Source organism: Lemur catta, chromosome 12, assembly GCF_020740605.2.
Source record: "Lemur catta isolate mLemCat1 chromosome 12, mLemCat1.pri, whole genome shotgun sequence".
Classification (NCBI taxonomy): domain Eukaryota; kingdom Metazoa; phylum Chordata; class Mammalia; order Primates; family Lemuridae; genus Lemur; species Lemur catta.
Genome location: NC_059139.1, coordinates 41,983,011 through 41,999,959, shown reverse-complemented (window position 1 = coordinate 41,999,959; position 16,949 = coordinate 41,983,011).

Genomic DNA, 16,949 nt, shown 5'->3' with positions numbered 1-16,949 from the left:
AGAGTGAGTGCCGTGGCGTCAGCCCAGCTCACAGCAACCTCAAACTCCTGGGCTTAAGCGATCCTACTGCCTCAGCCTCCCGAGTAGCTGGGACTACAGGCATGTGCCACCATGCCCGGCTAATTTTTTTTGCTATATATATTTTTAGTTGGCCAGATAATTTCTTTCTATTTTTAGTAGAGACGGGGTCTCACTCAGGCTGGTCTCGAACTCCTGACTTCGAGCGATCCACCCGCCTCGGCCTCCCAGAGTGCTAGGATTACAGGCGTGAGCCACCGCGCCCGGCCCGGGTAAGAATTTAATCTATTCAAGCTTCTGACCTGGTCAACAACAGACCCACAGACTTGACCATAGCCTCCCTGTTACTGTGTGGGCTTTTATGCTGCCAAGACCACTTCTTACTCCCAAGGCTCTGTTCAGCTTCTGAACATCAGATACCCACAGAGTGACCTCACCACCCACTCAGTTCAGATTAACTCGGGGACTTCACTGGGGCATATGGAAGCACACCAAACTGCACATGTTAACATGCACAGTGTGATCAGTTAGACACGTACAGCATCACTACAATCAAGACAATCAACAAACATTTCCATCACCACCAAAATTCTCTTGTGCTCTTTCAGCAGGCAACAGTCGCTCACTCAGCTGCTTTCTATCCCTGTAGATTGCTTTCCACTTCCTAGAGTTTATATAATTGCAGGCATACAGGATGGACTGTTTTTAGTCTGGGTCTTTCACTCAGCATAACCGTTTTGAGATTCATCCATGTTGTTGTGTATGTCAGTACTGCATTTTATTTTATAGCCAATAGCATTCTGGTGTGTGGCTATACTACAGTCTATCCATGCTCCTGTTGATGGATGTTTGTTGTCAGTTTGGAGCTATTACAAAATAAGCTGATATGAATATTTGTGTACAAGTTCTTCTGCACACATGTGTTCACTTCCTTAGGTAAATACCTAGGAGTGGAAGGGCTGTGTCGTCTGATAGGTGTATGTTTAACTTTCTAAGAAACTGCCAAACTCTTTCCAAAGTGATTGTACCATTTTACATTCCCACCAGCAGTGTATGAGAGTTCCAGTTGCCCCACATCCCCACCAATACTTGGCATGATCAGCATTTTGTTGTGCTGTATTTTGTTTTATTTGTTTGCCATTCTAATGGGTGTAATGTAGTGGTATTCCATTATGGTTTTATTCGAATTTGCTCACTAATGATGGTGAGCATATTTTCTCATGTTTACTAGCATTTTGTATATCTTCTGTCACGTCTATTCAAATCTTTTGCGCATTTTCTTATTGAGTTTTTTGTCTTTTTATTTTTGTTTATCTATTTATTTATTTTTAGAGATGGGGTCTCACCCTGTCACACAGGCTGGAGTGCAGTGGCATGATCTCTAAGGTATGCAATAATCTGACCCCCCCCATAGCTCTCTGCAGCCTCAAATTCCTGGGCTCAAGCCATCCTCCCGCCTCAGCCTCCCAACTAGATGGGACTGCAGGCATGAGCCACTGCACCCAGCCTGTCTTTTTATTTTTAATCTAGGGAAGTTCTTTACATGTTTTGGATGCAACACTGCACATTTCTGAAAGGGTCCTACAGAGATGGGGGGACCTAAGCCAGGGGGCTCCAGCCTGGTGCTGTTGGGGGCTCCATCCAGAATGGGGCGCAGCCTCTGCGTCTCTGAGGGGTCAGGAGGATGTAGCTCGGCAGCACTGCTGAGCTCTACACGCGCTGTGAAATGCGCCAAGAGGGAAAGTGTTTCCCGGCTCCATGCCACTCGGAGGCTGTGGTCGAGGCCTCTCTTGTCAGGGTCAGGATCTCCTTCCTCCCCCAGCCCCCAGGCCTGAGCACCGACAGGGCTCTGTCCTGTCTCAGCACCACAGGCCAGGACGTGAGTGGGAGCTCACGGAGGGCTTTGTGCTTAGGGGCGACATCTCCAAGCGCTGGGCTGACGGCTCTGGAGTTCTCGAGCAGTGTTCTCTGACTGTCACATACGTGGGAGCCCCGGAGCTTGTTAGGCTGCAGGCTCTGCTGCAGGAGGTCTGGGGCGAGGCCCAGGATTACACATTTCTAACAAGCTCCCGGGCGATGCTGCTGCTGCTGCTGGTCCTGGGACCACAGGTTGAGCAGCAGGGTCCAGGGCAGAAGGTCTGCAAGTGCGGCACCCAGCAGCAGCAGCTGCACCCCCTGAGAACCTGCTAGAAATGCACATTCTTGGGCCGACCCCAAATGCACTGACCCAGGAACTCCAGAGGTGAGGGGCGGCAGTCTGTGCTTCAACGCGCTCTCCAGGAGGTTCTGAGGTACGTGAGCACTGAGGAACTGCTCTGCTAGAGGATGAAGCACAGCACACCTCTCCTCCCACCTGACCAGTGTGTCTGACCTCAGTTGGGGGGCAGGGCATTTATGTGCTGCTTTTGAGTCCCCACATTCCCATGCCAGAGAAAATTCATATAAATTGAGAAGTTTCAAAGTAAAGAAGAGTAAGAAAGGAAAAGTAAGCAAAAAGAAAGGAAAAGAGGCTCCAGCTTCCTGCCTGTTTCTGGCCTCTCTACTGCTCTCCACAACACCCTTTCTTGTATTTGGAGACCCTGATTAGAGATAGAAGGATCTTGGGTCAGAGACAGAACATGCCATGCTGCTGGCACACTCCTCCTTCCACCTGCCTTAAGTCCCACCCTGGCCCTTTGCCTGGCATCTGCCACCCACCTTTCAGGTCTCAGGCTGCAAGTCACTTCCTCCCCTAGATGGTGGCCATCTGCTCATTTATCTATCTTTTACACCTGTTGCCACATGGAGGGGCAGGGCCCAGCATCATGTAAATGTTTGTTGAGTGAATAAATGGGAAATAGGCAAGGGAGGAAGTAGCCATGGAAAAGGAAGGAAAGGGGCATTGAGCTCAAGCTGCACAGCGCAACCCATACATTTTGCAGATGAGAACATTTATTTACAGAAGGCAGCATCGTCATTGTCCCCCCACCTCCCTCTTCTCGCTGCCTCCCAGGATCCAAGAGTCTAGAAGTCTTAACAACAGGCACTGGTCCTCTGACAAAACTATGCCAAAACCTAGGCCTTTTTGCTTTTGTTAATTTATGCCCAAACTGAAGCTATGCAATAGTCTCACCTCCCGACTAGGCCCCTGTGCCCAAGGATGAGCTACTTTGTCCACAGGTGGACACCTGAGCGCAGCCACCCTCACTCATCTAAAGAGGCTGCTCACACACATCTGTTTTTAATCCTCCAAATCCCTTCCCGACCGCAAATGTAGACATCTTCATACCCTATCAACATTTATAAACTATTTTGCACATTTTCAAAGTAGAGAACAGTTTACTTAATTCTAAAATACTAAACACAATAAATCAACAAGCACTTTCCAAGTAAACACCCAGGTCCCCAGGAGTGTGGGGAATATAAAGCATAAGAAATGATCTGGAGACCGTCACCTCAGTGCTCACATTCACTTTGGAAAAGACCATTTCTTGCCTTGACTTTCACATGATTCATCTGTCACCTAATTCTGGTGTCCATCCAGGCATTAAATGGATTTTAGGCCTTTTAACCTAAAACCTTCTGCCACCTCATTCATTATACCTAGAAACCAAACACAAAGTGGGACTTAATAATTATTTGTCATGGACCATGATGACTTCGATCTGAATACCTATAGGTTTGCTAGAATAATTACACACTGTGGGGCCTCCCTGCCCTGGCAGGGCTCCTGGCCTTTAGCGTACAAAGAAAAGCTGAAGGCAGGCTCACTCCACAGCTTGTGCATTTTAGCAGTTATTGTTTGCTGTCATTCATGTTGGAACTGACTGCCTATGCCTGTGCAGCAGAGAAGAAAGAGACGAAGGTGTGGCAAACCGCCTTGCTGCTGCACTGAGCTCCCTACGGCCAGCCTTGGGCAGCAGCAGTAACTTATGCAAACCGTGACAGTTCAGTGGTGAGACATTCTGATATTACTATCACAATAATGGTCATTGCAGTTCATCTATCCATAAAATGGGTCTTTTCTACTTTAAAAGACCCATAACTTAAAGGCATTTTCTTAACAAAGAGGTTAAAGGGAAGAGAATTAACATTTATTGAATGATCACTGTTAGCATCAGGAGTTGTCACAAAAACTTTTGTGCATCTTAATCTCCTCCAACCTTCATAATAATCCTATGAAGTAGACAACAGATGTTAGGTAGAAACTGGTATTACCGAAAGTTCAGTACTTGTCCCCATGCCCGAAGGAAGAACGAGGGCAAGCGGCTTGAGGAAAAGGAAAGAAAAGTTTATTAATTTACCAGCAAACGATGAATATGGCAGACTCACATCTTAAAGTACCCTAGTGCTATCTATAAGCAGGAATACCAGCTTTTAAAAGGAGTTTTCGGCTTGGGGCTATTGCTGTTTAACTAAGTTGATGGTACTGATCAACCTCATCTCCAGTGAAGACAATCCCATGACCTCTGCAGGGACAATTCTGTTGAGCCATCTCCCATGATACAAAGAACAGAGGACACTCCCCTGCCCCTCTAATTACTGGCCTCTGGGCAAGGATGCAGATTTTAATTCCCAAAAGACTAGGGGGAGGGGTATTAAAGAGACATCTCCTAAAACATTTTACCCTTTGCAGTCCATTCCCTCTGTTACACTGGCACTCTGCAAGTTAAGCAACAAACCCAATCCAGAGCCCACAAAAGGACATGGGAGGCCAAAATATGCCTCAGCCTGTCTGACTCCCATGCCTCAGGAAGCCCAGCAAAAGGCTGGAGTTGTGGGATATTGAAATAAGATTCTTCATATATGTATCTATATACTTATATATATGCATATATACACAAACACATATAGGGATATATATAAAAACTAAAAATATAAGGATTATGGTTGATCTATATTAATATGACATTTTCATACACTGTTATATTTGTACTCCTAAGGGTTACATCTTACAAAACAGCATCATAGAATTCCATTTTTGTAAAAAGTATATATATGCATAAATATATATGCAGGTATGTATGTGACTAGAAAAAAGTCTAGAAAAATGTACACCAATATAAGGAGTGATTATCTCTGAGACAAGAGATTCTAAACAATCTTTATTTTATTCTTTATACTTTTCTGTACTTTTTAAAAATATATGCAATGAGCATAGATGCATAGACTACTTTTTTAATAAAAATAATTAAGATCTAAAAACACAAGCTAAAAAGGGTAAATCAAAAAAAGGGGACCTAAGGATTTTACTCTTGGTACATTTCTGTTTCTGTTCATTTTCTCTGAAAGATTTAATAAGTAATCTAATCTGTTTCATAAAGTTCATGTCTTCATTTATTTACCCATTCACTCAGTCAACAAGTATTTATTGAGCACTGCCTATAGACCAAGCATTGAGATGCCCCCGGCCCCAGCTTGGGGATTCTGCCCTTCTGGATGTCGGGGAGAAACAAAGAGCTGTAGAGATTGTGTCTGCCATCCTACGTCATAAACAGAGGAGTTAGACCCGGGAGTGGGAGGTGGTAGACAGCAAGATCAGGCAGTGAAGAAAAGGAATTGAAAACAAAGAACAAAACTGCACCAGCTTCATGCACAGAAAGACTACCTGGATAGAGTTTTGTCTTTTACTTCTGCAGGGTGGAATGGGGCCAAAAGCTCTGTGTGGAGCGCCAGCTTCCAGATAGATCCTGAGTGTGGGGATGACAAGGCTGGAGGTTAGTGGGTTGCTGACCTGAGGACAGATGCCCCAAACAGAGGAAGGCCAGAGGTTATCCAAGTAAGGCCTATGGTCCTTTCCTACAACTATCCCACCCAGGGCTGCAGAAGCTGCTCTTGGTCTCTCTCTCTCAGGGTTCCCTGCGCAGCCAAGGGGCTCTCACTGTGCTCCCTGGTAAGCAAAATACTGTGCACCAATTATCACTCCCAGGATAGGAGAACACCAACCCCGACTCCTCCTGCAAATAGGATAGCGAAGATCATCACTGTGCCAACCACCAGGAAGAGAAGTCAAATGCTTCTGCCCATTGCATCACAGTATCGGAGTCAGCAGGAAAACACTACGCAGCCAAGCACCGAATGGAATGATGCTTTACTCACACAGAGAAGAGACAGAGCAAGACTTCAGCAGTGTGTGCTGGGCCCCCATAGCCGGCAGGTATCTTCTGACAGCCCACACCGGGCAATTGGCTACACACACCCAAGCCGTTGCAGAAGGACCCGGTCCTCTCCCAGTGGAGGACAGATATAGCAGCAGGGTTGGCCCAGTGCCATGTGATGCACATGCTTAGGCAGGACCAAGGAGCATACGCTGGGCTTGCAACAAGGAAAGACATTCCCACACCAGGCAGTAAGCCCAGCACAGGCCGTGGGGCTCTTTATCTCTCGGTAGGGAAGTGTTCCAGGCCACGGTCCGTTCCTACGTGCCCAGGACCCTGTGCGGCTGCCTTTCGACCCCCTTCCCTGCCTCCACCCCCTGAGCAGTAGAACAGGGAGCCCATTACAGGACAGGGGCTTACAGGTCATTTCTGCTGCCTTTCTTAATAAAAATAAGTGTCCACTGAAATCTTTACTAAAATATTTATTTATTCAACACTGACTCAACCCCCTTAGAATTTATAGTTTTATTTTATAATCGAAGATGAATCTGGCCAGGTGCAGTGACTCATGCCTGTAATCCTAGCACTCTGGGAGGCTGAGGCAGGAGGATTGCTTGAGCCCAGGAGTTTGAGGTTGCTGTGAGCTAGGTTGATGCCACGGCACTCTAGCCCCGGTGACAGAGAGAGACTGTCTCAAAAAAAAAAAAAAAAAAAAAGATGAATCTAGGGAAATTTTCAAAAATGATTTGGAAAGACCAAAACATGGGGGACCCACAGAAGGCTAATAACTGGGCATCCCTACATATGATAAGAATTTATTCACCATTTCTAGTAGGGATGGGGAAAGGCTGATATTTTGTGGATGAAAACTATAGACTTCTTTCTTTATAGTCATAATAATGGATTTATTATGTGTTCTAAACATAGCAATTGGTCTTATATTGGAACCGTCTATCATCTTGTAGTTTTTTTCTTTGAAACGGCTATGTGTCTGTCCCACACAGTCACGAAGGATGGCGTCACTCACACCATGCTCTCCAACTTTTTTCCACATTATCCACACATAGAAAATGATATTTGTACAGTACACTGAGGTAATGGGGGAAATATAGGCATATCTTTTTGGAGCTTGGTGTAAAAACAAAACCCTCATGACTTTTTTTGGTTTTATAGGTAATCACAATAAAAATAAAATATTAAATATTAAAGATATTAAATATTGAATTTGAATAAAATTTTCCCAACGATTTCTACACTTTTAAAAATAATCTTGAGTTTGCTTCCATGAACATAACAAACATAACTTTCTTATATAAGATTTTAAGGCTGAAATGGCTATACACAATTCCTGATTAAGAGTTTTCAATGATGACTCTTCAAATCTGTGAAAGTCACATCAGTGGGAAATTTTGTTCACACAATTATAATAATACACATTTTAAAACCATTTTATAACCTTTGAAAAATTCACAAAGTTAAAATTATATTTTAAAAATCTAACTGTTCTTCCTTTTTTTTCCCTTGGCTAATATAATAATGAAATATCTTTTGTGATGGGAACAGATTTTTAACCCAATGAACTTTTTCACATTAAGTATTTTCAAATAATGACAACACTCTAGTTTGGAGAGCATGAATGTCACCCTTCAGGGCCAATCAGCTGACCAGCTGCCTGTGTGCAGCGGGCAGAATAATAGGCCACAAAAGATATCTGTGTTGCAGGTCCCGAAACCTGTGAATGTCACTTCACCTGGCGAAAGGGATCCTACAGGTGTGATTGAATTAGGAATTCAGTGGAAGATTATGCTGAGTATCTGTGTGGACTCGATGTAATTACAAAGGTCCTGATAAGGAGAAGTAGTGGACAGGCGAGGCAGAGGCCGAGAAGGAGACGTGACACGGAAACAGAGGGCAGAATCAGAGAGAGACTTGAAGATGTTGTGCTGTTGGGTTTGAAGGTGGAGAAGAGGGTCATGAGCCAAGGATCTCAAGTGTCCTCTAGGAGCTAATAAAGGAAAAGGAACACATTCGCCCCTAGAGCCTCCAGGAGAAATGCAGCCTGGTCAACAGCTTGATTTTGATCTAATGGAACCCAGTTCAGACTTCTGACCTCTAAAACTATAAGATAATAAATCTGTGTTCTTTTAAGCCACTAAATTTATGGTAATTTGTTACGCAGCAATCGAAAACATGTGTGTGTTTAGATTAACGCTGGGGCAGGACCTGGTGCTAGGCCCACAAGGAACCATACACAACCTCTGTCCCTCCCCTACCTCCAACCATCCACTCCTTAGACACCAAAGCCACAAATCCCCTAAGAGCTCCACGGGCCCCTTGTCCACAGCAGGCAGCAGCAATGCCCTTCGCAGACGGCTGCGGAAGTAGGACTCTGACTGGTAGAGCACCCTGACCTCAGAGAGCACGTCCACCTAGAGCCATGCATGCTGAGTGTCACTCAGCACGCTTGCCACCCAAGGCGAGGGACCACAGGGCAACCCCAGCCCCAGGCAGACATCCCCTGGGCTGTCCTCCGAGGCGCCCCACACAAAGCTGCTCAGGAGCTCCACCTCGGCAGGCCCTGCCAAAGCCCCTTCAGCGCTGAGTGGAACAATGGCTTGCAGCTGCAGTCCAGTACCCTGGCCTGTTGGGGACCAGGCCGCAGAGCTCCGCCATGCTCCACGCTCCCCCAGCATCGGTGGAAAAATTGTCTTCCATGAAACCTGGGGGGAGGGGTGCCGCACAGCAGGAGGTGGGGGGCGGGCAAGCGAGTATTTACATCAATTCCCGCATCACCGCCGGAGCTGCACCAACTCCCATGTCCGTAGGAAAAATTGTCTTCCGTGAGACTGGTCCCTGGTGCCAAAAAGGTTGGGGACTACTGTCTTACGGCACACATGTACCTGTCTGTGACATCTCAGCATCAGCATACCAGTTATTGGGAATCCCTGGCCTCTATGGCCACTGTTACCAACTCTGGCATAGAGCAATACACCATGGTTTGTTCACTTCCAATTTCTCAGCAGGACTCGACTAGACTTCAGGCAATCATCAGCTGGTGGGTTTCAGAGTTCTTGGCACAATCTGCTTTCACTCCATGAATCTCGCCCCATACAGAAATACAAATAGAAATAGATCAGTGCCTTATACTTACTTCCACTTAAAGGTAACATTCATTTCGATAAGAGAGAAAGAGGTTTATACTTCACCAGTTATGTAAGGTGCCCTGAATTACATATAATATTTGCCTTTTATTTCAGTGATGTTTTAGTGCCGTTTATAGATTGTTGCCTTGGTATGCCTGACCTTTAATCTGGTTCTGATAAATCTCACTTCTCTCCTGTGAGAAAGAGACAAAGACAAACAGACAGAGGGGGAGAGAGGCAGAGAGAAAGTGTGCTTGTTTTCTGGTGGGGTGAGGTGGCTAATGAAGATGTTCACATATTCCCAAGGTTAGCCCATGCCTTGTTGTCCCTGGGCTGACACTCAGCAGGCTTGTACTGACACAGCTGTGCCAGCCGTGTGCATCTGCATTGATTCATCGGGGCCCCATTTGACTGGCTGGTACTTGCACTGCCAGTTGTTAAATAGTTTTAATATAACCCTTATTGTACCCTTTGCCTGAGTACTTGGCTGTGTGATAACACTAGGGAACCAATTTTCAAGGGCTCTGACATTGGCGTAAAGAAAGGAGAGATGACCAAGGGAAGTGTGTTGTGGATTTGAATGCATCTGCAAGAATATATGAGATGTACCAAGTCATATTCATAATTATCCCCTAAAGAGGTGTTTAAAAACCTTTAGACCTGTTCCTCCTGCTGACAATTAGCAATTTCTATACCCCAAAGCCAAGTCCTTTATGGTCCTTCCAAAACTTGTCAAAGTCAATCCTCAGCAAGCTATAAAATGACTGCTTTTAATGCCTTTTTTTCCCCTCTCAAAAGATAAGGAAGGGAACAGAAAAGTCTATAAAATAGGAGATTGTGTCCCCCTCTATCTTCTTTCTCAGATGCATTGTTCTCCTTGCAGCAGTTATGTCTCACTGTGTCCACGGCCCTTTTGAACAATTTGTATGGGTTATATACTAACAACTGGGCTCAGATGTCCAAACCCCTTGCCTGTGGCAAGCACAATCTACAAGGATGAGCCTGGGCACCGTCCACGACCCTCCTGCACTCCCCTGGCACTGGAGTGAGTCTGGCAACAGCAAACAGTTTCACTCCTCTTTGCAACACATAAGACCCTTGAGCGCTCCGACTGGTTTCTGCTTTATCCTGGGTCCCTTTCATCATGAGCCTAATGGGGACAGACCAACTTAGAAGAAGAGCATCAAAATAACACCAAAGGAATACACCTCTCTGCAGCTTTTACAGCCACATCTTCAGTCCAATTGACACAGGTGTCCCTTTCCGCTGTCCCACCATGTCATATGCACGCCACTGCCAAAAGGAATTGGTAGACACCCACCTAGAAGGAGAGGATCATTTTGTACCTGAAAGTTGAGTAACAGACTGCAACTTTCTTAAGAAGTAAGATATCATTGGGGTCTATCACTCAAAATGAAGAGAAGTGGGTGCAGAATGCATTATATTTTGTTAAAATACATTTACTTTATCTTAATTTTCCCTCAGAATAGTCAAGAGTTTAATATCTTTAAAAAGTCATATAGGCAGGTTGTTAATACTTCCACATTAAGTGACTATTTTGATCTGCCTTTCTGGAACCTGCTTCCTAACTTTTGAGAAACAGCAAGACGCTAAAGAGTGAAAAAGTTTTCAGTTTGCAGATTTCCTCTTTCTCTTATGGAAAGAGAGAGCACAAATGAAACACTGAGCAAATACTTTATCAAAGAGAAGGTGACATCCGCTTACATCAAGGGGAGATAAACATCCCAATGTGATGAAGAAGAACCAATGAGACGGTATATGGAATTGGCTTGAGTTCTAATTTAAAGTGGATTAAATACATACAGATATAAGTTATAGAAATGCACCGCCATTTTAGGGAAAGATTTATCCATCAAATATTTTACTAAGAGTCTAAAAATGTGGCACAACATCAGTTCTGCTCATCATTCTATATGACAATTTTTTAAGAAATAGAAATTAAGGTGATGTTTCCTGTGGTTTTTAAATTATAGACTTGAGGCACTAGCACATATGAAAATGTTTATTTTTTTCCTAGTTCCTCAACCTTAACCAGCAACTGGGACTAGGCTAATAATGGTGATGGCTGATCAATGCTCTGAAGAGAAAGGCAGCTCAGCTGGGCAATCAATTTACCTAAGCAAATCACGGGCTAAGTTCTATAGAAAAATAACCCGTTATTTTTTAGGCATATTGCATACATTTTTCACTGAATATAAATTTTTATTACAGATGAAGCATTGACACTATATTTCAACTTATATGAAATGATACACAATTTTGAAGCGCAATTTAAAATAAATATAAACACTTACACTATTTGTATTTAAAATGAATAGTGGAGTGGTCCATCTTGGCAAGGAGGAATATTTTATCACTGACATTATTTAGAATTGCCAGTGCGAGTGATAATGAAAAGCAGACTGACTTTCAGTCAGTTTTATTATTGATCTTAAGCTTCCTTCTCTCTAGCTTGTCCCTGAAGCTGGCTGTTCCCATCCATTGTTATGCCACAGCCTCAATAACTGCCTCAAATCCTTTTTAGAATGACACAAGTATAAATAGAGGGATACAAAATACCTAGGAATTAAAATATGCCTAGGAAATATATTTAGAAACCTCAGAATACCATTGCCTATAGGAAATCGTATTTAAGCCATTCTAATAAATCTACAACTACCATCAATCATCGCTTAACCTGCTTTCCATGTCTCTATTTTGCTTTAGGAAGATGGAGTTAACTCTCCTCTCAATCACAATTGAACAGGAATCCCTTGTTAGAATTTTGGCAGGGCCCTGCTGCAGCCTTCCAATCCTGAAGTTACTTTGCACTGTGGGAGATTCCCCCAGCCCTGTCTCCAGCCCACTTAGTGAGTGCAAACTCCTGCGTAATGGCCATTAACCCAAAAGAAGCTAATAAGAGTCCTTCTACATTCTTAAATTCTTAGCCTTTGTCAAGGATTGCAAATTCAAATGCACAGGGCCAGACAGGTTACCTAAATGAGTCAAACAATCAGTGTAGTTCCAGGGCAAACTGGAGACCTAGAGAGGTTGTGTATTGGAAAATGTTCTTGCAGATCTCAAGGATAGTGGTGGTGATGGTGTCTTATTCTGTTTCAGTTTTTTTCAAGGGTTGGTTCTGGTTTGTCTGGATCTTTTGTTTTGTTGCTTTTGTCTGTTTTGGAAATTGAGTTTTGTCTGTTTTATCTTGTTTTCACATTGAAAGAATTAATTTTTTTTCATTGGGGGAGGGGGCAAATCTGCATCTGTGTTAGTCTGTCTTGCGTTGCTATAAAAGAAATGCCTGAGGCTGGGTAATTTATAAAAAAAAGAGGTTTATTTGGCTCGTGTTTCTGCAGACTGTACAAGGAGCACGGTGCCAAGCAACTGCTTCCTGTGAAGGCTTCAGGGAGCTTCCGATCAAGGTGGATGGTGAAGGGGGAGCAGATGTGTCACAAGGCGAGAGTGGGAACAGGAGAGGGAGAAGGTGGTGCCAACCTCTTTAAACAACCAGCTCTCAAGGGAATATAGAATTCGTGAGAGATCTGCCCCCATCACCCAAACCAGGCCCCACCGCTAACAGTGGGGATTGAATTTCAACATGAGATCTGGAGGCGCTAAACATCCAAACCATATCAGTGTCCCAGTAAAGTTAAAAGGCAAATTTAGAAACCTCAGAATACCCTTGCCTATAAGAAATCTTATATAAATCATTCTAAGAATGGTGGTTCTACTATTTTCTTAGTGATATTCAGAGAAAAGTTTCCATAATTCCCTAAATTGAACATTCTAATTAATAAGAGTATAATGAGGCTCTGTGATCATGCTTATTTCCTCCATCTGTACTTGCAGTTTTTATTTCCACTTAGATTCAAAAGTTAATTAGAGAAGTGTTTCGTAATTTCTATACTGGGTTGAATTTTCTGTTTTATTAATTTTTAGTCTTTAGAAAATTTATTTCTCTTAGATCTATTTGAAGTAATTTCAATAATATTTCCATGTATGAAAAAGAGGAATTTCTCATTTTCACAAACCAAATTTTATATATAAATTGCAGAATTGTTAATTCTTCAATGGCACTGACGTAGATTCCAAAGTAACCCTTATTATTGATGTTCAGATTCTCTACTCCCAACAGTAATTGCTTTGTAGATTTTAAAGCAATTATCATTTGATTCATAAAGGTTCATGACAGATTTTTTGGCAAGTTCTTTATTTTATCATCATAAAATGTCCCATAATCTCACTTAGTTTGTTCCTTAAACTCGACCTAATTATATTTATATCTCCCAACTTTTTTTTTCATTATTATTTTATACCTATCCTTTTAAACATTTGCTTTGCTTTGTTTTAGATCTATTGTTTTACCACAGCATAAGGTTGGCTTCTGTTTTTTGACCTAATATGAGAATCTGTTTTTCATAAAGATATTTTATTCCATATTCTATGCTTTTTAAATGCTAATTTAGTTTTATGTCTCACTATTTAGACTTCCTTTTTTAAAAAATTTTTATGCTTATTTGGTTGATTTTTATTTCTATCCTCCAGGATTTGAAAATTAGTTTCTTTTTTATTCCACTAAATAACTTTAAGCCTCTGAAATTAATTTTTTAGCCATATTTCTCTGTCAGAACCAAGAGATAATTTTTAAATTGAATAACTGAATTTTTTCAGTCACCCTTACTTGAGATAAGGAATTAAGTGCATTCTCCTTCTCTTCTATCCACTTCCAATTTTTTTTGTTAATCTGGAGTTTAAAATCCAGATTCTTGTTCATTTTATATTATCTACATTCTCTTTAAAGGAGATTGTGGGATATTTGCATTCTGCTTTTTTCAGCCTGATTCTCCTTTCGCTGTCTTCAGTGTATTAATAGTTGTTAGGTCTGCAATTGCATCCCAGCTGTGAGCCAACTTCTTGATTCATCTAATTCCCTTTTTATCTTATCCAAGTGCCTTTTTGTTTCAGCTATTTTTTACTTTTGGCTTTCTCTCCTTATTCATAGAGAGCAAGTCTTTCTGAACTATTTTAAGAATGTCAAAAAGTCTTGTGAAATTTTCTTCTGTTCTCTGTGTTCTGTGATGACTTTTAACGGTGAGCTTTTCCTCTGAATTGCCCACATATTAAATCCTTTCCTTTGTTCAGCACGATTTTTCATGTCCCCCATGATATTGTTCTCTCTTCCTTGAATGAAGCATCTATCTAGGCTCAGCTTGTCAACAGACAGTGTAATATCCAATTAGCTCATCTCTCAGGCTAATGCTGTTTCACATGGGTCTTCATTTAATAATCCTTTGATTTACTGTGGAGGTGTATTCTTCCTCGTTCCCTTCTACTTGAACCAACAGAATACACGAAGGACTGGAATTCCCAGCATGTGCCACTGCCAAGGTCTTCATATCTCTGCTCCTAACCTAGTGCTTTATTCATGGAGACTACATCCCTCCAAATATATAGTACTATTGTGCATACGTGTGCATGCTGTCTCTCATACACTCACACATACTTCATGCTCAGATGATTTTTGAGATTTTTTAGTGTCTGCCTAGATGTAGAAAGATGGTAAGGGAGGAACCTGGGAAAAAGAGGGGGACCAAACAGGTGTAACTGATCATCGACAAGTTACATAGGACCTAAGTTCTCTTAGTGAGAAGACAAATGGTGGGGGCATATATACTAGTAATATCTCTTGACTTTTACTTTTCAAGAAATCTGCTTTGGAATTAAATTTTAAACTTGAGTAGAGTTTTCCTAGTCCAACCCTATCCGCCTTATAATTATGGTCAGTCCCTCCCAGATTCTGTCACTGGGTTGCACAGTACACTTACGGTGTTTTGTTATAGCAGCCTGAACAGACTGAGACAGGTTGTCTAGTTTGTGGTGATGGCATGAATGTTCATATTTTACTTCATCTTTGCAGATATTTTAGTAAGAAATAAACCAGAAGTCTCTTTATTCATAACGCTTCCTCACAAACACTGCCCCCAAAAGACTCTACGGCTATCCCCCTTTCAATATCAATGTTCTCTCTCTCTCTCTCCCACACACACACACACACACACCACTGATGCCAGGTGATTTAAAATTCCTTTCCATCTAATTTTGATGTCAATAATGAAAAAAAATCTCTGAAAATCAATTTTAAAGGCTTCTGCCAAAAAAATGTATGGAAGTCAATCAAGTAAGTTTTTGCCATCAAGTGCTTAGATTCATTCCTATATCACCGTGGCCACCCATATATTGGGAGGTTCACAGGGTAATACCTAAAGTTTGAACTCAGACTCTAAGTCCATAAGCCAAAGAAATATAAGTGATCAGCTTGCCTACCGGGGAACATCTTTCTCCCTCCCACCACCCAGGAAATGGATCCTGGTGGATGATCTTTCCCACAAACCAAATAACGGTCTTGATGTATTTAAAACTCTTCCCCACTGCCCTCTTGAGGATGGTGGGCTGCAACTAAGTGCTGTGTGCCCCAGAACATGATGCCGCACAGTCGCCATGATAACCAGGGGCTTGGTAAATGTTGCTAAACCCCAGCCAGTTGAGAGAGATACCTCTGTGTGCTGCTGAGGTCTTAATCTTGCCAAAACTCACTGCCTGCCCTGGTAGCCCAGAGAGGGATGGCAAATCCAGAGGGGGAGTACAGCAGCAGCATCACCTGACTTTCCAATTGCTAAGGGAAAGGGCAGATCTGAGGAGCCCTCCACAGTCGAGACCCACCAAGACATCAGTCATGGAGGTGCAAATAATCCTGAGGTCTTAGATGGCAGACTTAGATGGCAACCCAAAGCAGGAGAAATCCAGACTTGAAAACCCCAGAGTGGACCTCACCTCAATGTCCTCCCTGGGACACACACACCTAAGGTCTCACAGGCCCTTGACTCAGAGGTGTGTGTCCAGTGGCCCCAGGGACAGCACCCCCTCTGCCTCGCCCCTCCAGGCCCTCAGCTCCTGCGTCCCTCTCAAGCAGCATGCGGTGACACAGCCTGGCCCAGTGCTTCAAATGGCCTATTGTCACACAGCTAACTTTTTCTTCCTTCCTTCCTTTCCTTCCTTTATTTATTTTCATCTTTTTTTTTTGGAAAGAGTTTATGTCAAGCTGTTGACCTGAGTGATCTGAGTTGCTGCAGATATTTAAACACTGCTAATAAAACAGAATCCAAAGGATGAAAGTCTCCATTGTGACAGCTGTGATTAAACGCCCTGGCATGATTCGTCTCCGTTATATTAGAATATAGAACATGAGAAAAAAAGATAAAGACATCATCTTTATCACCATCAGAGGGAGGGAAAAAAAGCCTCTCTCTGCATATTGAAGACGGCACCTCTGCTCGGAGAGAAATTTTTAAATCCACTCATGGTTGTTAATACTCAGTGAGCCGGCCGTGATCAGAACATTTGGGAAGGAGTTGATATTTGTGTCTGAAAATAAGATAATTTGCATTAATGTGGACAACGAAGCTAGAAGTCTCTACTACCTGATGAAACTGCTAACGTGAAGTGTGGAGAGCAGGATAGTGGAAGCTTCCTGGTCACACAGCCCACAGGGAGGCTCGTGGCACCCAGGCAAGTGTGGCTGTCCATGAGGAGTGCTGGAAGAACTGTTAGTGCGTTCCACCAAGAGCACTGTCTTCTTCTGGCCTGATTTGGACCCAGGGGTTGGGGGCTGCAGGTTTTACACGAGAGTGCTGCGTGACATGGTGGTTCC